The following is a 21677-nucleotide window of genomic DNA, read 5'->3' as shown; positions in this document are numbered from 1 at the left end:
CCATATGTACATACATAGCATGGCACACGTCAAGCGAGGTTTGTGCGTCAAACTAAATTTCAGAATATGGTAAACGGCATTTGGCATATGGTAAATAGAAAATAGCATATATAGCACAAAAACAACAATAAAGCACAACAGAGGGAGAGGCAAATGAACGAAGGGTTAACGGTAGTAGACGAGACAATCAGCAATGGCACATCAATGCCTGCAAAGACAAAAGGCAAATGTAGATGGGAATGCAGTTGAAAATGCATGGATGTAGGTCCTGCCGCAACGCTGGTCAGCCATTACGAAGTTGAAACGCAATGACTTTAACTGGATACGGGTAAAAGTCATTGCCGCAGAGAAATTATTGAGTTGTTGCATGCGTAAGTGAGTGAATTATTGAATGGAATATATATTTTGTATTAGCCATAGTCATAAGTGCTCCACAAAGAGGTGAGGAAAAACACTTTCAATACACTAGGCAATCACATATTTTACTTTACATAGAAATCTCTACAAAAGTCTCACCATTTTCGAACAACTTGTTTATAAATACAATTTTGGTAAATGCGTGTTCATATGTACATATATGTAGCTTCTTTTATATAGGAACATCTGTGTTTGCATCACTACTGTGGTGCATATCCACATATTAACAACAATAATTGATAGAACAACGCCTTTGCCACATAAAGTCATCTAACATTCGAATGACGGCAAAATGTTACGTATACGCCGTGAAATTGCCACAATTTGTGTGCGTTGATGAGAATAAACATGACGTTCGATCATGAGTATGTGCAAATTGCGAAATAAATTACTTTGTGCTGCATGTATTGCCATTTTTATTGTTTCTATAAGTGCCATTTCGCTTATTATTGTTTGTGTTGACTTTGGCAAGTGTCGTATCTGACTACAATTGCGCCATTGCACAGTGGTCGGTCTTGTATGGAATCAGCGGCCAAAAATACTTCCACTGCATATATAAAAGTGAAACTTTTTTCAAAGCTTTTTAAAATCTCCCTCTCCCGTTTCCCCCTCTGCCACCCCCCGATGGTAACAAATTTTAATTAATTATATTAAATTAAAAAATTGTATAACGGAAAAAAGAATTTTTTTTAAATATTATTCAACTAAATCAAAAACTGATTTTAATAAAATTGATTTACTTTTGCGTGATAGTTTCAATGACTGGTGATGAAAGGATCTAAGCTCAAATGCAATCGGTTTAGCAAGTCCTGATTTGTAGCGATCCGTTAGTTCTTTCATGTATGATGGAATCTATACATCTTAACGTCCTTATTGCTTGACTCAGCAGATTCTTATGAGAGCTCTACAATTGAAACTGGTGTATAGCGAATAACATCAGGAGCGTTAATTAAAATTTTACGGACTGACGAAGGAGAATAATACCAGAAATATTTTGAAGTTAATTCCTTTGCAGGAACTAGCACAAATCTATTGCATTGAGGGTTTATTAAACTAATTCCTTTTGAAATTGAATTCGAAGAAGACGGCAATAGCGGGTGGACAAAGGTCGGTCTGCAGTTTTTCCAAATTTGTTTGTGCTCTTCATCATTTTGGGATTTTATTTACTCGCTCTGACCAGAATTGCAGAATAGGTATTTAGAGGACTCATTCCGTTCATTAATTACATTTCTGACGTAATGTGGTCCAATAATTTTCTTATCTCAACCTTTATTGGCTCAGGATAACTGTTTTTCCTTTGAAACTTTTTAAAAGTTAAGCTTCTAATAAGTAAATATTGAAGCTTAATTAATTATGCTTCGGTGATAAGTGATATTTCTTCACACATTTTCTAAACACCAAAATTCAAAAAGATATAGGCGTAAAAGTTTACACCGATATGATATTCGAAATTGAATGTCCTATTGATTACGCTTCACTACATAAAATTACATACATAATATAACATATGGTCAACATTTTCTGGTTCTCCGATCAAATATAAACTAGTTTTATCCAATATTAAAATTTTGTTTCACTCATGTTTCATTTTATTTCGTGTTTCATTCATGCCACTGTAAATTTCTGAAAATGTTGTTACGTTATTTTGCATTTCAGGTGACGATATAAAACAAACATTTGATAAAAGTGAGAAAATGATAAAATGAAAACCGAAATGAAATCAAAAGCATAGACTTAGAAAACTTTATCTAATATAAGCAAATTTGTTTCATCTAAGGGCGAGACAGGGATCACAACTTTTTGTATACCTTAAATCGATGTATAAGGAAAAACATACCACTCAAAAGGGTACTTATAAAACAATTATTTTAAAATAATAAAACAACATATTATTACATAAAAACTACTTTGTTATATAACATATACCTTTATTATCAATACTCATTTCGATCTATGGTGATTAAACACGATTTTATATCGCAATTTAGTTTATTATAAGAGCTAATTTTTAAGCTATTTTTTATTGCACAGTCCGTTTGTTTCTATTGTCTCACTTCTCTTGCTTTTCGAAGCCGCTACGAATGGGATAGACCAAAAACGTATTTACCGTTAGTTTTATTGCTGTTTTAAGAAATAGCCTTGATATATACAGTGGTAAATTTCAAACTTTTATTTTTTTATTTTTGGTCTATGAAATCGACCAGTGTGCATTGTCTAGGTAGTGTTAGTGTTGTTGGTTACCTTTTTTTCACTTTATTTTGTTGTTTTTGCATGCTTGTTTAATATTTTACGGCAAAATGGTACCCATCCTGATGAGTGATGTTTTTATTAAAAATTGATAGAACTTTTAAATTTCTTTTGATCATGAAAGCCCCCGGCCAATAGGATGTGGCTCAGGTATACTCATACATTTCCTGTCATGTAACAATTTCTGACCATATTAAGACCTCGACCATTTACACATATTCTCGAAGACCAATCAAAGCATTATCTGAAAAATTGTATATATATATAGTATTATTTTCAATACGTACATCTTGATATTTTTGCTTTTGGTTCCTGATTTAATTTTTCTTTATCTCAACGAATTACTTCCTTCGTGCTTTCTATAGACGTCGGACTTATTAAAATGTTAAAATCTGAAATTAAAAAATGAGCTGTGGGATGAAAGAAAAACATCCCGCTAAGACAAACTAAAGTTTGCAGTTTTCCCATAATAATCAAGTTCCCTAGAGTTAAAATACTTGCTACAAAAGTAGATATAAGCTCATCCGGTACAATTTAATTTAAATATTGACTTTTAAACTAGATGCATAGACCGAAAGTTTCAGATTAAGCCACTGGATTGAGTGCAGATATTTTTAAGTAAACCTAGTATTTAAAATACTTGTGAATACATTTTGAAACTTTGGAGTCTTGGTTCTCTGGTATACCGTTTCCAATGATACAAATTCAATACTTAAAAAAAATGCATGGAAAGTAGATTCCTTGGTTAAAGCGAATCAAAAATGTACTGAATAAATAAACATAAATATGTTGCGTAAAACAGGGCGTATGAGTAATATTGAATAAGCCGAATGTATTGCCATTACTGTAAATATGTATGTGGAGGATGAAATTTTTTTTTAACTAAAATATTAAAAAAATAGTATGAATATGTATACAGTACATATAGTAGCTCTCTGAAAATTATTTGAATATCCTGAAAACTGATTATTCGGATATCCGGGTCTTAACCTTTCGTATGAATACTAACAGATTAATTTAGTCATTCGACTACGATTATTCCAATAGTTGCTGCGAGTATTTGAATAAATGAAAATTGTCTGAAATCCAAGCAGCCTTTGATTTTTATTTATTTTAAATTTGTTAAAATGCCTATTGTGCGCGTAAATAAAGTTTCCATAAATTTATATACGTTGACGTTTTTTTACAAAATGAGCGGTTAATCGAATAGTCGTCGACTTGCGACTCCGGATACTGTAAACCGAATATTATTATTCGAATCCTGTCCGGTTAATCGATTAGTCGAATACTAAGAGCTCTAATATATAGAAACCGAAAACTGTGGAATATTTTGATGAAACTGGTAACAACATATTTTTTGTTAGAATATTCTCAATTTTCAATCATCGTACATAACTTTCCTTACACGGTAGAGCTTATACATTTTTATAATTTTTACTCGTAAGGAACGGATGGAATTTTCGAAAAATTGGTACTTCAAGAGAGGAATGTTTTACAAATACAGTATAGAGTCAAAAATTTATAAACAAAACATATTTTTTTAATATGGATATCTGAGAAAAATCTCATGTTTGCATTGAGATTGCTCTTTTATGAATTGGAATACTTTTTTTGGATCTCTAACAAGCTATGTATATTTCTTCACTATGCTTATTTTATGTTAACATTTATCTTCCACAAGCACACTTTGAATCACATATACATTGGTCTTGTAATACATTTTCTCACTTAAGCACCTGGAGAATATAATTTTCAAAATACTTTCACATCACTTCAAGTCAAATAGCTTGAGGAAGAATTGAACACCGAAATGTATATAAAGAAGCTGTGTCCAAATTCAAACAAGAAAAATTCCCTTTGGAAAGCCCGAAAGTCCATGAAGCCACCAACTGACTCCAACATGATAATACGAGACTTGGGTGGAAATTGGGCTAGAAGTGACGAGGAAAATGCTAATTGCTTTGCAAATCACCTAGAAAAGGTATTTCAACCCACTTTGCCAAAGAACAACTTTAGTCTGTCAATCTTACCCAACACAGCTAAAGAGTCGCTCGCCTCTCTTAAGACTTCACCTTCTGAAATTATTGGTATCATCAAAGAACTTAATCCAAAAAAGGCGCCGGAACATGATAATTTTCCCCAAAAATGCTAATCGAGTTACCAATTATTGCTGTAGAGGTGCTCTCTTTGCTCTTCAATGCAATTCTTAGTTTCGGACACTATCCAATTTCAAGGAAAAAGTCGCAGATTATCTTGATAGATAAACCTGGGAAAGACTTAACACAGCCGTCTTCATACAGACCAATCAGTCTTCTACCCTGTCTTTCAAAAGTATTTGAAAAAGTATTACTATCATAGATGTCTCCTTTTCTCCACGTAAATAACAAAACACCAATGCATCAATTCGGATTTCGTGCGAAACATGGCAAAATAGAGCAAGTAAATAGAATTACTAACGAGATAAGGAAAGCATTTAAGCACAGGGAGTATTGTTCAGCAATATTTCTAGATGTTTTGATAAGGTGTGGCACGAAGGTCTTTTATATAAGATTAAAAAAATTCTACCTTTAGAATTGTATAAAACATTGGTGTCTTACTTAAAAAATAGAAAATTTATGGTGAAAGTGGGAGATTTTATATCTGATGAACGACAGATAAGGGCTGGTGTACCCCAGGGCAGTGTTTTAGGCCCAACACTATACATCATATATACAGCAGATCTTCCAACAGCTAATAATATATTAACTTCAACTTTTGCGCATGACACAGCTATAGTGAGCCGTAACCAATGCCACATTTTAGAATCACGGAGTGGAAGTGGAGAAAACACATCTCTAGTAAAATAACATGTATGAACATTAGAGCTGCATATTTAAATTGGCTTTTAAATGAAAATTCTAAACTAAGCCTAGACAAAAAGTGCTTTTATATAATGCGGTCATAAAGCCGATTTGGATGTATGGCATTCAGCTGTGGGGTACGACCTGTGCCACTAATATTGATATACGTCAGCAGTTCTAAAATCTCAATAAATCTTCGCTTTGTGGCAATATGGTGACTGTTATTTATAACTTTACGCTTTTCGACAGGAATTTATTATGCAATTTCTTAATAAATTCGAGAACAAAAGAAGACGACGCAGCAGAAATTGCCAAAGTATACAGACTTGAATGCAGAAATTCACTGTCGAAACCAAAAGTATGTCTCAGACCGTAGTTAAATAATGTAGCAAGATTATTTGATAACCTTTAAAGTTAGAGTCAAGCGAGCGTTTTACAAAGCGACAGATCTATTTATATGGATGTGCACAAGTAAAGCCTGTCTCAATGCCACAGCAATCTAAACCACAAAACGCTTAAGTTAAGCTAAAGCAGATGAAGTACTGTGGCCAATCAAATTCAGAGTACAGAGAGATAGAAGGGTGGACGGGACATAGGCATTGAATGGCATTCAAGCAGAGAGCAAGCTTAAGGATTTAGTAACAATTCAAATTAAACGCTATTTTCAGCAGTCGGCGCAACAATTCTTGTTGTTGCTTGCAATTAAAATCAATTGTTGCACAAGTCTGCATAGCCAACAGCTCACTATGCATAAATACATATGCCACATTAATTTCTATATATGGAGGTCGTGTAGTTGGTTTAAATGACACTCTTTAGTGCCACTGAGAGTGATGCTCGTCCGCCTGTCTGCCAGCATTGGGTGTTACACCACTGTCATCTTAAGTATTTTAATTATAATTTATGTGACATTTTGTCCTTAATTTGAAAACACTATTACCTCCACAAGTGACTGAAAGTTTCTACATATGTATGTGTATTTAGTATCGCAAATGCCTCGTTATATATAGAAATGCGATAGTAGTAGTATTGGGCATAGACTTACATGGTAGTATTGTGCCTAAATTACTAAATTTTTCGATTATTTCTACTTTAAATATAAATTGTGCGATTATAGTAGTTTCATTAATAAAATTTACAGTTAGCAGGGACATATAAAATAATGTGTTTTAAGCAAGAAAACGTGGCAACTCTATCAAAACACATTCGTACGGAGTTCCTAAATATCTGCGTATCATTTTACAGTTTGGGTCTATTACTTCAAATACCAAAATTGACACAGTGATAATTCTAAGACCGAAATTTTCCCTTCACATATTTAATTTTCCTTACAAAATCTTCATATTGGTCCATCAGATTATATGATATACATATATGTATATGTAGTCTGATCTGAACAATTCCTTCGGATTTGTATTGTTGTAATGTTGACTCGTTCAAAAAAATTTTCCGTAGAAGTCCTTGATTTCGATTATTTGAGCTGTTTGTAATGCAGCCATGTGTTATAGTAGTCCGATATCGGCGGTCTTGAATAAGAACCTTTTTGTGAAGAAAATGAAGTGTACAAATTTCTGATCGACATCTACATTTTATCTTTATCCTAAAAACTTGTTTCACCCAAAACGAGTAAGGAAAGGCCATGTTAGGATGTAACTAAACTTTTTAAACTTTCGCGAGGTAAAGAAATATATGGAATTTTCGTTGATATTTTAATTAAAAATAAGAAGTATTGTATCAATTATTTACAATCATAAGAAAAAAAATTAACTGTTTAGGATATAGAAAGATATTTTTTCTCGATTTTCATTAATATGACTTCATAGTAATTGATAGATACTCCTAAATTTAACCCCTTCACGCATCGGCCATTTGCTTTTGCTCGATTTAAATTTGTTCAACTCCACTCGGTTTTGAAATTCTCGTAGCTCGTCTCCTTTACAGTCTAGACGCTTTAACTACTTTTGTTCGAGAAAGAAGTGTATTCGCTGCTAAAGTTTCTTGTAAGCTTATTTGTATATTTGGCTAGCTATAAGTTGCACTTATGTAATTGGTAGTTTTAGTTCATTACTGTTGTTTGTTGTAAGAACAATTGCTGCCTGCTTGCAAAACTGCTGCTCGTTGTCAGAAATATTTGCAGCCGCTGGCATAAGTATGTAAACTATAGCGTCGGCTGGCACTAAGTATTTCATTTTTTAATCATCTGACAAAGTTTAAACCAGATTTTTAAGTTACCGGCTTGATTTTTTGGTTGTGGCTACTGGCAAGAAGTTCTGGCGGTGACTTCTATGAAGTTCGCGAAAGAAATTAAAAACAAATACAGTGAAATTCCTCACACACACACGTGGGTTTAAAATCTATTCTTGGAGTCAGAAACTGTAACTCAGAACTATATTTCTGCTGAGTTAAGAAATGTGAGCCAATATTTGCCAGCAGTGAATGAATGACACCGTTTCGAATATGCCACTAGCGGGAATTGTGATGCTTACTAAAATCAAAATATTAACCTGTTCAAATTACTTGAACAATAATATACAGTCCACTATCAGTTGACTGCATACAAAAATGCTGCAAAATAAAAGAAAACTATGTGATAAGAATTCAATACAGAAAAACAACCCTTATGCTGGTTATTGTATTCTTCATCATAAATCTTTAAGTGCCTTAGTCACACACACACATACATACTTATATAAACAAACAAATAGAAATGCAATAGATGCACATTAGCAAATGTAAACAAATGCATTTGCTGATAAAATAATACGTGTACTTTTAGATAAGACCAAAGCACTTATTATGTGTTATGTGTTGGTCTGATAATTAATTTAAAAACATAGGTTAAGAATGTTGTATAAAAGGAGCTGCTCAACAAAAATAAAATCAGATTTGAAATACAATCTCCACAGAAAAGATTATTTTTATTTATTTTTTCCCCCCACCAGTGGTAAGTGGTAAAAGAAAACATAAAAATAAATATTTGAAATAAAATAGCAGTGCCTATCACTTATCACGCCCCACCCGAGGTAAGGAATAAGTGACGCAATAAATTTTACTTAACATAACCGACAACTTGTTAAAGTTAATTGTTTTTAATTTTTAGGCTGGTTAAAAATATGAAGATAAATAATTCAATAAGAATGCCAAAAGCAAGACTGAATCTACATCTATCTATCATGTACCTAAATCTACAAAACTTTGCAAATAATGAAGAAATTCTGTTTCGAAACTCTCAACAATTCGATGGTGTAAATGTCCCTCACTAATCTACTTATTTCTAGAAAGAGATTTGTATCACATGTACAGTTGACCACAAAATAATAGAAGTGCCCATATGGATAATATGTTTGGCTGCATAAATTTTTTAAATCACATGTAAATGACACGGAACAATAACGGTACATATAACTGGATACTAGCATTAAAATAAAAAACAAAATTTTATTGTGATGATCGCTATTCTGATTCTGTTCTCGGAGAGACTTGTTATTGCTTTCCACAAAATAACGCTGTGGAACATTTTTGGGATTATTGTCTGGGGGGTGAGAAATTCCAAGTCAGGGTGATGGTATTAGGTCAGTATAGTAAAACCCTCAAAGGGTTTGGCGTTCGTATGAGTCAGTTTTGTTTTATGACCTTTTAAATTTTTTCCTTATCTTGATGTTTTTTTTGCTTAGTTGTAACATTTTGGCAAAAACGTAGTTTAACATAACTCTCGAACCACTACTATTATCTATTTTTCCAATCCATTAGACGGTTGTAGCAGCTTTTACACACTATATTTGGTACCCAATTTTCGTTCACTATAACATTTTGGGAATAAGGAAAAAATTTAAAAGGTCATAAAAAAAACTGACACTTACGAAAGCCAAACCCTTTGAGGGTTTTACTATACTGACCTAATACCATCACCCTGACTTGGAATTTCTCACCCCCCAGATTAGCTGTTGTACTGTGTAATAGGAGTATTCGATATTTCGTTTTCAAAATAGTCCTTAACATAAAAAATATTCACGAAACTAGAAAAGTAAATATAGTTCCATAATTTAGCAGCAATTTTAATTAGTTATTATTTTATTTAATCATTGGGCTTTTCTACAGCTGGTAGAGGAAATCATTGTACAGAGGAAAAGCGGGAAACGATAAAAAAATTGAGAAAACTAGGAAAATCTTATAAAGAGATCCAAGAAATCGTAAAATAATCTCCTTAAATGGTAGCAAATGCCTTAAATTTCACAAACATTCACTGCAAACGATCGCAATATAGTACGCTACTGCAAAATTAATCCTTTTGCTTCAGCCAGTAGCGTCCATGACGAACTACATTTGTCAGTTAAAACTGAAACTTTTTGTAGGCGTTTGGAGCAGAACAAATTATTTACCAGAAGTTCACGAAAAGTACTGCTACTCAAAAATAAGCTCGTGGAAACCCGCATATAATTTGCAAAAGAGCATGGCTCCTAGCCCGTGGCTAAATGGCGAAACATATTGTCGTCAGACGAATCCAAAGTTGAGTTATTTGGTAGTATCTAAGAACTTTGTCCGACGTCCCCCTTACTAAGAATATAATCCCCGGTTTACCATAAAAACCGTTAAACATTACGGCGCAAAATCATGGTATGAGGTTGTTTTTCACATAGTGGTATGCGCCCATTTCATTTAATTGAAGGCACCATGGATAAAGGGTATATGTCTAAATAATAGATATTAGAGGTAATGTTGCCACATACCTCATGGAATAATAAACATATGTACTTCCAAGTGCGCAAAAAATGGCTTAGGGGTAACGGGGTTGAGGTTATACAGTGATATGCTCAGTCTCTTGGTCTCAACCCCATAGAAAACCTGTGGACAGATATCAAGAAGTAAGTAGCTGAAGAGAAACCAACTAATTCGACAGATTTATGGCAAATAGTGAAAGAGGCTTGGAAAGGAAAACCAATGAAATGTTGCCAGGATCTCATAGACTCCATGCCTCGGAGATGTGATGCTGTGTTAAAAAATCGAGGTTATTCAACGAAAAATTAATTATTTTAATATTCTGTGAAACTTTGGAAGCATTAATATAATAAAATATAGAACGGCCTCGTATTATACTCACATAACATACTCCTATTTTTATGTGGAACTAGTTTTTTAGTTTTCTTGATATAAACAGCGATATAAAATTTTGTTTATATTTAATTGAAATATATGAAAACTGAAAATATTAATAGGTCTTTAGCAAATTACATGGTGCAAAAATTTTTGACATCAAAAATATTTTTGTTAATGAAAATTAAAAATTCGTTTTTCTCATACATATAGTCACTGCTCTTTTTTTTGTGGACAACTGTATATGCATCTTCATATTTTTTAGATGTTAAACAGCCCTGCGATTTTATTCATATATTTCATAGCGTTTCGAATATTTTGTTCGTACCAAATCCATATTTAAAATTTCAGTATTTTAAGTTTTGTAATTTATGACTTGAAAATTACAAATAAGGATATTTATTACTTTTACAACCCTCCATGGCATCATGCTAAAGTTAAAATTCAAAATTAATCCAACAAATTCTAATTATGTTTAAATTTACGCTAAATTCCAATACCAGCCTTTGGTAGGAGACACTTTTCGTACGCCCCCAAATAAGATAATTCATTTCCCATAATATGTGACCTGGTCTACGAAAAGAGGGCTAACGTGCGAAAACTAGTTTTCTGGGATAAGCTGTTAAAAATATTCGTCAGTTTCTCGTTACTTCATTAATTGTTCTCCTTTTTTTTGACACCTAAGCCCCCTTTTCGTAGACCAGGTCCAATATAATTTTTAATTTCATACTTCTCATTCCTCTCTCCTTCCGCGCATACAATCTTCAACTCTCTACTGATAGATCAAAAGCTTAATTGCGAATTAAAGCAAATTCACCAGAACCTAACTCGCCAGCAGCGAAGATTAAGTTTGTGAAATTGGCGTTTATATCAACTTCCAAATATCAGAAAAATGGAAAAGGAGCAGCAATTGCAGGATTATAGAACTTAATGCTGTTTGCAGAAGTTTCTCGCTCAAACATAGTAATTAAAGAAATTTATGTGATTGTAAATAAATATTTGTTTTTAGGCGAAAGTTTAAAAATAATATGAGAGATAGAGATCTACTCCGACTTAAAAGTTATTAAGGGTAAGGGTAAGGGTCAGTAGGGCAATCTGGCCTGTTTTTTTGACATTTTTTTTTCTAAGAAATTTTTGTTCTACATTAGAACTCTTTTCACATATCATGTTGTACATATATCGTGGAGTGTATAAACAAATTTTTTCGGATTTTTTTTAATGGCATCTGTCAGAGAAATGGCTGGGTGAATGAGATGCGTTTTTTCGCTGGTGAACACGATTTCTCACGTTTGGATCATCTGAAACACAAAAACCCAATTTATTCGTAAAAGGTACGAGAATGGTTGTCGTCCCTACCAGAATCATGAAAAAATGTTGAAAAATAAAAAAAGTAATTACTTTTTTTTTTAATTTCTCCCCGCGTTTTCTTACATAAATTTCGTAACATAACATTGTCAATAAATTATAAAAGATTATGAAGTTAGTAGGGACGATAGCCAGGCGTTTTGTGAACATTTAAAAAAAAAAATAAGCGAATGGGTTGAGTGGTTCGACCGGAATCGTGTCCGTCGGTTTACAAAAGTGTCTTTTGAGAAAAACGCGTTTAAAGTTTGCGCTACTGGTGTGTACTGTACCAGGTGTGTACTCCGAGCGCTTCGAACGTCGAAACCTTCCAATGCTAAAATGTATTTCTACATTAATTCTAAGGGTATAAGGGAACAGAAAATGCCAAAAAAAAAAAAAATTTAAAAAAGATTGCCCTACTGACTCCTTAAGATGATGGTAACTTCTCGGATGGCAAGAGCTGGAATTTTGGTTTTCTTTTTTAAATAAGAATGTGGGCTAGTACAAGACGGAGTTCACAGTGAAAGTAAGGAACATTAATTATATGCACTCAAATGCCACTTCATAGAAAATAATATTAAAATAATTACGTATAATAATACAGTACCTCTATGTACAGGGCATTCAAAAATTAACGCTTTCGTTTTCCAAAGTGTGATAGGAGAAGGGAGTCATGTGTAGAAGTTCACGAAAGTGAGCAAATTTCTCTGATCGCCATTCACTTAGGAGCGGCCAGAAACGATTCTTTTACATATAGATCAAGCAGCTCACGTCTTCCGGTCTTTGACCAAGTATCCTTTGGGTTGCCTAAGAACATCCGTTTGAAGGCTAGCTAAATTGAGAAGGCGAAACATCCCCTACGCAGGGTTGTTTGCTGGGTTTGGGACCCGCCACGTAAGAAACGCCACCATAAAAAATTATAGATTGCCTCGGATAAGAAACTCTCTTTTTGATGACGACCATGGCAAACAAAATAAGGATTACGATTTGAGGGCATGCACCTGGAATGTCCGGTCTCTTAATTGGGAAGGTGCCGCTGCCCAGCTGGTTGTTGTCCTCGTTAGAGTGAAGGCTAACATCACCGCGGTCCACGAAATGTGATGGACGGGACAAGGACTGAGGCGAGTCGATCCTTGTGGCATTTACTACAGTGACCATATAAAGGAGCGCAAGTTAGGTCTGGGACTCGTGCTGGGAGAGAGAATTCGTCGCCGAGTACTATCATTCATTCCGGTGGATGAACATCTAGCCACAATCTGCATCAAAGCGAGGTTCTTCAACATATCGCTTATTTGCCCCCTCACTCGACGAAAGAGAAGGACGATGTGACCAAAGATGAATTCTATGAGCGCTTGGAGCGCACCTATGAGAGCTGCCACCGCCACGTTGTCAAAGTAGTGCTTGGCGACTTTGACGCCAGGTGGGCAAGGATGGTATCTTTGGCGCAACAGTAGGTAAATTCAGCTTTCACGAGGAAAAATCTGCAAATGGGTTGAGGCTGATATGATTATTTGTAGTACTAGATTCTGGTTTTTTTAGAATGGAAAATGAAGCGATGCAAATGGGTCTGGTAGTAAACGAAGGCAAGAGAAATATCTCCTGTCATCAAACAAACAGTCGTCGCACTAGGCACTAGGCACCCATGTTGGCATAATAATAATTTTGAGGTCGTAGATAATTTCATCTATCTTGGAATTAGTATAAACACCACCAAAAATGTCAGGCTGGAAATTCAAGGCATATTAACACTTGCCAGCAGGTGCTTCTTTGGACTGAGTAGGCAATTGAGAAGTAAAGTCCTCTCTTCAAGTCTTCGCTTGGAATCTCCAATTGGCGCCACCTTGCAAAAGATAAGAACAACTGGCTGTTGTTATCTCGGCTATAACCGCGTAAGCGGTTTCTACGCCAGTAAAGAAGAAGAAGATAGGGTTTATTAGGAAAATGTCGTAATTATTGACATCTTTGACGGCAACTTGTAATTAAATGTTCAGCTTATTTCGCAGAAAGCGACCTTCAGTTGTGTTGAGGTAAGAGAATAAAATCTTTAATTAACGTAAAATGTTTTTTTGACATTTTGGCTTTCATTGAAGCCCGAATATTCCCTATTTGATTGCCGTCTGTTGACTGTAAATTCAAAACTAACAGTTTTCTTGCTTCCATTGAGTACAGAGTCTGCTCTTATGTTTCATATCATAGTCTTCTTTCAGTACGGTTAACAATTATGACTAGATATTCCGCCATTCAGTTGCTCTGTAACTCCTCTTTATACAATTTTATCATTCTAACGGATTTTAGGTTTTCAGTGAAGCCCCTCAAATTCCAAAATACATGAGTAGAGAAGCATCCATAAACATTTGTAGTGTATCATTTCTCAAGGAGTTGAACAATACTAAAGTTCACTCAACTGTAAATATTACTTTGGCCCAATCACGGTTAATATTTTCCTGCGTTCCAACTTTTTCTCAGTGCGTGCTTTTGAAAGTAAGGGTTTCATTACAGCACTGCTGCGTTTGATGCCAGATTTTTGAAGACATATATATATTTAAACCCTTTTTAAACATTTGTTTTTACTTCTCTCAGGTTTCTTCCAAAATATAATAGCTATGTCCTCAATTTTTAAAGATTCCTTTCTCTTTCTGGCATCTAAATTTCTCCTCTCAAATGTATTATTCGTATTTAAAGACTGTCTTTTCGAAACATTTCTATACTGAGCACTCATTTTTCTTATTTCTCGGCTCGACGTAACACATTAAGAAGATTGTCAATTATCACAATTGAAGAAGGAATTAGGAAAAAACTCAAAAAGAGTTTTCCGCGATTTGATCGTGCAAAGGAGAAACGTTATTTTTTTGAAAGCACTGTATATACAATTTTGGTAAAGCGTTTCATTCTCAATGTAAACTAATTACTAAGAGTAAAATACAAAGAGTTTCTTCTGAATTCCATTTTAGCAAGTATTTGTATTAAAAGCTTCTTTTTGTTGAAATTAAAATATTAATTAAGTAGAAAGTGTTCAGCATAAAAAATATTGATTTCACATGTTATTACAAATACTACAAAATATAATTCACATATGGTATATAGAAAATGCGCCACACTGCACTTGTATGTAGATAGAGGATACGAACGGTGAGGCAAACAGCGAACGGTGTAAATCAGTAATTCTGATGACAAAAACTTTTTCAATAACGAGCATGGACGTCAAACAAGAGTATTGGGTCATCATAAAGCTGTGGAGGGAAAAAGTTGTCGCTTGTATGTAGTTATTATTGAGCAGACTTGCAGCCAAATCCTTGAACTACGTGTGCACGTAAGAGTATACATGTGTGTATATGTGCGGCAGGTGCCACGGGAGCTTTGGTGAGAGAACGAGCGCGAGACTACCAATGCCCTGAAAAAGGTAGTCTGCGGTGTTGAAAATTCAAAAAGCTAACCTAACTAAATAACCGAAAAAACCTACTCACATTGCAGATAAAAATGGCACGAAATGGAACTAGTAAACTTAATGAAATGAAAATAATAATAATAAAAGTAACTTAGTTCACGCCAATTTTTGCGGGTGATCCACCGTAATGGTGAAAGGCAAGATGCAGCTAAAGCTTTCGCAAACAGGCTAGAAAGCTGGCAAACTGGCAGGTAGCCAAGCAGTCAACCACAAAAATATCATTTTTAGTAAGACAATACAACTGTAGCTCTAGCAATGTTCGCAACATCCACACACATGTAAAAATGCCTCGTATTCTGGAAGCCTTTGAAATGTTTGCGGCATAAAATTATATCCCGGCGCAAACCAAACGCTGTGAATGTGGGAATGAAACGGTGGAGTCGTTGTTAGCTAAAATTCATTCAATTACATATCCTTGCATAACAAAATCTGACATAATATTTTATTATGCACTGCAATTTCATGTCCCGCTTATGGAAGTATCCAAATAGGCCAAATATAAAATTAAGAAACAAAGCTAAAATGCACGAAATACAAACTAAATTGAAAACTTAATTTTGCGAATAAAGTGAAAGGAGAACGAAAACTTATTCTCATGAAAAATGCAAATGTTTCTATAATCCCATTGGTTGTAACTGGGTACAAATTTCATGACAAAATATAATTGTTTCGAAAATTCCATCCATGTCTTCTCGGTGTGGTTCAAATTCAGATTCAAAAATAATATTGTTAATAAAATTTTTTCAATGTCACAATTATTTCGAAAGATGCAGATGTTCCACCAAAGAGGATTATTGTTAAAAACGTTAAAAAATTGGATTTATTCCATGGAGCTCAAATTAGTAGCAACAAAATATGCGAATTTCAAAAATTCCACACGTACCGCTAAGGAAATTGCATTGGCTTAAACAATATGTATTTACCGAAATTCTCGACAAGCCAACAAATACACACAACTGAGTTTACGTATGTATGTGTTTCCATGCGACCTCATTAACCGCCTATCTCCTTGACTCTCTACCAATCACCGTTAACACCTATAGGCTCAAGAGTATAGGCTCAGGGCCAGCACTGAGTGGTCGAACCCTGTGCTATACTGTTTAAGACAGAAAATCGGATTTTAGCCTTATATAGTTCACAGTAGGGTCTGAGCGGATTGCGTGGTATACCCTAGCACATAAGTGCCGACTTACAGTTACCTTACATACATGCATATAGATAAATTTGGGCTGATGCTTGTGTGACAGGTTTGCAATTTCATTTTTTAAGAAATCTTACACTCAATTCTCTTTGCACTTCCTCAACACACACCACGTCCTCAACCCTTTAACGTTCGGTCCTGCTAACTATCTTTTGCAGTGTTATCCAATTCGCACTCTGTTCTATATTTCGGAATGATTGCATATTTTTCGGCATTTAAGCGTAGTAACAAGGTGATGTCATAGCAAGTGGAAAAGGACACGTTGAACATATCTTGAGGTTGCTGTATTTCGTTATTATTGTATTAGAGATAGTGCGACAACGATGTCACGATGCCAAACATGTCTCTTTAGGGAAAAATGTTTAAATTAATTTTATTTAAAACGTTATATAAGACTTGAAAACACACACTCCTTGTCAGAACAAGAAGGCCTTTTTTTATAAATTTCTTTCATGTCAACTTAGAAGACACTGCAGTGGAAAGGCGATTCTTGTATCTTATTTTGCAAAAAATTGCAGTGGGAGGTGGCACTCGCTTATGTAGTTTGGTTCCAAATACGGATGGATATGTGTATCGTGTGTCTCTATTCACCTCGCCTCTTTCCTACTATTTTTAAAATTTAAGTTCAGTTCTCTAAAATTTCGAAAACCCGTGGCATTGGGTAGAAAGAAAGCCTGCCTGATTTGGCATAGCCCTAGGACTCCACTGACACATATACTAGCTTCTCTTTGATGCTTTCCATACGCTTTACCTCGTATTTCTTTTCCATATTCAATATACAGTAAATTATAATGTAGTGTAGTGTGTAGAGGCAATGAGTTACTCGAGTCGATAGTCCCCAATTGTGCCCAATCATCTTTTTATAGATATAATGTGCTGTAGCTGCTTTCTTTATTAGCATCTAAGTTTGGGTTTCATTTAAGCCTCTTATAAAAAATTAAGCTGTATCGCCTATTGTTAATCTTTTACTAATGGTGGCTTAATTTCTGGGTTTTTGTGTTGCTGTTTGTCTTCCTTTCTTGCTTTTAAGTTTAGTCGGCACGATAGGATAATGAGTGTTTACCCCTAATCGAAACCGCCTCATCAGCGGCGTCGAGCGAGAGTACACCGTATTTAGACCTTTTTTAAAGGAAAAATTTTGTTCTATTTTTCCTAACCCCAACTAATGTTTTATTTTCATTTTCTTCTTTGTAGCTTCCACATAAATCGGATGAAATCACCGATACTCAAATATGATGTTGACTGCGGTGAATCGCTAACCATTTACAATTCAGATCATCCCGATCCGGCGCGTATTATCAAAACCTTCTGCGATACATTTTCACGACCCATAGGAAGGCGAACTTCGTGACCACTAGTTTTTCGCTATAAGTGCAATTCGATTTTAAAACAGGCTCCTATAGTGACTCATCGCCCTATTATTGGGCGCATTATGAGTTCTTCGATAAAACACGCTTGGGAGATCCAGTCCCCGAATACGTTCTGCGATGAAGTTATGTTTGTCTGGAAACATCTGGGTGGTAAAATACACCCACCGGTGGCTTCGACGTAAGCTACTAATAAAAGTTCGTTATTGATCGTCGACTATATGCACGCGCAGTAATGGAAATTACATGTATCATTCAAGGAATTACCGTACAATAACAATGGCTGCAAGCGTTGTCATGAAGAACGTGTCGAAAAGCTGGTCATTTTGGCGGAGCGAGAGAAATTCTAGAACAATCTCGCCTGCTGCTGCGACAACATAAAGAGGTTTGTGAGTGTAATATCCTCAGCGGATCAGATGAACCTGGAAATGATCGTACAGGGTCAACATGCGATCACGTCCTTTTTCAAGAATCCCAATCCACTGTTCGAGGCGTCTTATGAGTTTCTTCGCGGTCCGCTATGTAGTCCCATAACATTACGGTCCTCGCCTGATGGTGAATTGGTGTTTCCGTAAGAGAAAGCATTGGCGATGGCGGCAATGCATTTGGGAACTGAAAGTAGCGGCACAACGCGATCTATGGTTGAATCTGGAAAAGGTGCGCTTCGGAGATCACACCTGTGAGAGCTCCTATCAGAACAGACACTAAAAGTACGAGTATTGGTTGAATGGCAAGCCATTAGGCTCACAAGTGTAACAGATTATCTGCATATGATATTAATCTCCTCGAAAAACATTAGAGGACTCGTATAATTAATTTCATTGCAACCTGGTATATTTCTTTATTTATATGCCCTGCTTAGATTAACTTAGGTCAATTAGGCTTCCATCGCTGAAACTCACTTATACGAAGTAAATGAAAAATCGTAAAGCTCCTTATTTCGCAAGGACATGATAAACAAAGATTGTGTGAAATAAGAGATAATAGTTTTGGCTCCCAGTTAGGCAAATATCTCACAAAGATATGAGAGAGGAAATGGGAAGAAATCGCGTAAATATATACATACGTACTGTTGTTTTTTATTTTCGGCATTTGCATTTAGGATTGAGTACAAAGTCCCGAAATCATATTCGAGAGATTAATTGCAGCGATCAAAATTTCGTTTCGAACGATATCGAAATTTATTCCCAGGAAATATTTACTTATTTACAACTGAGAATATCGACGAAAGCTTCAGAAAACTGTGTCGGATAAGGTATTTGTTGCAATCAGTAAATCATATTTCCGTTGTTTCGGTTTGCTTTTATGATTACAGAAAATCACAGAATAAAAACGAGATGGACTCGGAAAATATGTGAAAACATTCAGGCAGAACTATTTTATAGCCCTGACAGACGAGCAAAATTAATGCGCCGTAAGCAACGCTAATGCGCATTGCAATTTTATGATGACAGACGGCAGACTTGTACATTTAGACAGCTGATAGTGAAATTTGTTTATTTATTAAAAAAAAAGTGAAATAAAAGTGTGCGGAAAAGTTAAGAATATTGGAAAAATGGATAGCAAACTGTGCGTTGTTTATTTTCTGCCATCTAAAAGTACTAAAATTTTGTTAATATGCTTGCACATAATTTAATTAGCAATATAAAAACTTTTTACCTCTGAAGCTGTAAACACAAACAAGGCGGCATACTTCAAGCGACATCTGTCAAAAATAGCAAAAATCGGCTATTTTTGAGCAGTGTTGCTTAATCAAATTTGGTAAATTCAGCTAAATGCACGAAATTTTTGTGCATTACTAACTTCCATTAACATGGGTCAAATGAGCAAGTAAATATAAATAAAGCCCGCTAGTGCATATTAGCGCTGTCGTCTGTCAGGGCTATTAGCTTAAAACATATAATGCACCTGCTGTGTGATGAGCATGAGCAGGGTTAGTTTTATCCACTAACAAGATGATCTTATTTAGATATTATATTTTTACTCTTTCTATCACTCAATACCCTGGGCAGATTAATAAAAAAATGCATTTGAAACATTAAATCCTAATCTTGACTTTATTTTCCGCTGTGTTTTTTTGTTACACTTAATTTAATGTTTTTATGAACGTTTGCAGTAGATCATTTTGCCTGAGAAATATAAACCCAAAACAAAACAGATTCAATTTGGATATTGAAAGTACGAAACCATATTCTGATTTGAGAATAAAACTGTAAAAACCCCACTAGAAAAAGAGAAATGTATAGTTGTATTAACTAAGTGGTATATAAAATGTATTACGATTAATAAGTGAGCAAAAACAGAAACAATTAAACAAGCACACCAGGAACAGAAAATAATAAACAGAAATTAAATGAATTTCATAATGAAAGAATTGTTAAATAAAAAGTAAAAATAAAAATAAAAAAATATATGTATTTAGTTAAGTATATTTATACAAGCAAACTTCATCTATTAACTTAAACATATTTTAGATTGATTGTACCACCTAAAACTAATTGAGAAAGATAAAAAGCCGCATACCTATTTATGTATTGGTTGTCAAAAAAGTCTTGCGGTATTTTCGTTAGTTGGCGTTGAAAGCGCGTAGTTCTAGTTTCATTTGTCGCATCGGGTCATGCTATATCTTTTTGGAAAGCTCATTTCACGCGCTAACACGTGTTTGATTGATTGTCGTTTCTTTTAAGTCGTTCGTGAGTTGTAGCGTCGCAAACATGGAGCAAAATAAAGAGAAAATACGGCATATTTTAGAGTACTACTACGATAAAGGCAAAAATGCATCTCAAGCCGCCAATAAGAATTGTGCAGTTTATGGACCCGATACAGTTTTCATTTCCACCTCACAACGATGGTTTCAACGTTTTCGTTCTGGTGTAGAGGTGGTCGAAAATGCGCCACGCTCCGGAAGGCCTGTCGTCGAAAATTGCGATAAAATCGCTGAATTGGTCGAAAGAGACCGGTATAGTAGCAGCCGTAGCATCGGTCAAGAGCTGGGCATGAGTCATCAAAAATTAATTTCAATTTCAATACAAAAAAAAAATTCAATAAAAAAAAAATCCAATAAAAATACCGCAAGACTTTTTTGACAACCCATTACAAAAGGTCATGATAACAAGACGGTTGAATTTCGAAAACCTTAAAGTATTGTAACTAGCTCTGAACTAACGTTATGTTAACTTTAAACAATTATAATAAAACTAAATTTAAATTTTCATACGAAAAGTCGAAATGGGATCATAACTTTTCAAGCCACCATACACCATACATACTGAACAAAAATAACATGACAGCTTGTCACGACTTATGCGTAATCTGTCAAAAAAGGGCTATTGAGAAAAGTACCTCTACTTGGATCGCCCCTTATAATATACAAGTTATACGATCATTTGTCTTAATCTTATCATAACTGATGTTAAAAAATGATTGTTTTTTCCAAAAGCCTACAATTGATGACAGAAAGAGAAGTGGTAGAAAGAGAAGTGGTAGTAGTGGTAGATGATTGGCCGTCTGGAAGTCCGGATTTGCATATAATGGTCTACTGTTTGTGATCAGAGTTGGAGAAATACTATATGTTCAGTCAAATACCTCACCGAAATTTTGAAATTGCAAAAAAAGCTTTGGTTCGCGCAGAGTCGTCAAGGCCAATAGAAACTTGGTGCGCTGCTATCGATTAGCGAAAAGCAAAAGCTGATCATTTCAGATAAAATTTTGTACATTGCTCTTTT

The 21677-nt window shown here is 34.7% G+C and overlaps 1 pseudogene; it reads left to right on the top strand.

Annotated features, from left to right (window-relative positions):
• Positions 1-21166, top strand: part of LOC126754595 (cubilin-like) — a 295041-nt pseudogene extending 273875 nt beyond the window's left edge.
• The last annotated feature ends 511 nt before the right edge of the window (positions 21167-21677 follow it).

Source organism: Bactrocera neohumeralis, chromosome 4 (genome assembly GCF_024586455.1).
Source record: "Bactrocera neohumeralis isolate Rockhampton chromosome 4, APGP_CSIRO_Bneo_wtdbg2-racon-allhic-juicebox.fasta_v2, whole genome shotgun sequence".
In the NCBI taxonomy this organism is placed as follows: domain Eukaryota; kingdom Metazoa; phylum Arthropoda; class Insecta; order Diptera; family Tephritidae; genus Bactrocera; species Bactrocera neohumeralis.
Note: the sequence above shows the minus strand (reverse complement) of the source record. Positions and strands in the feature narration are given on the sequence as shown.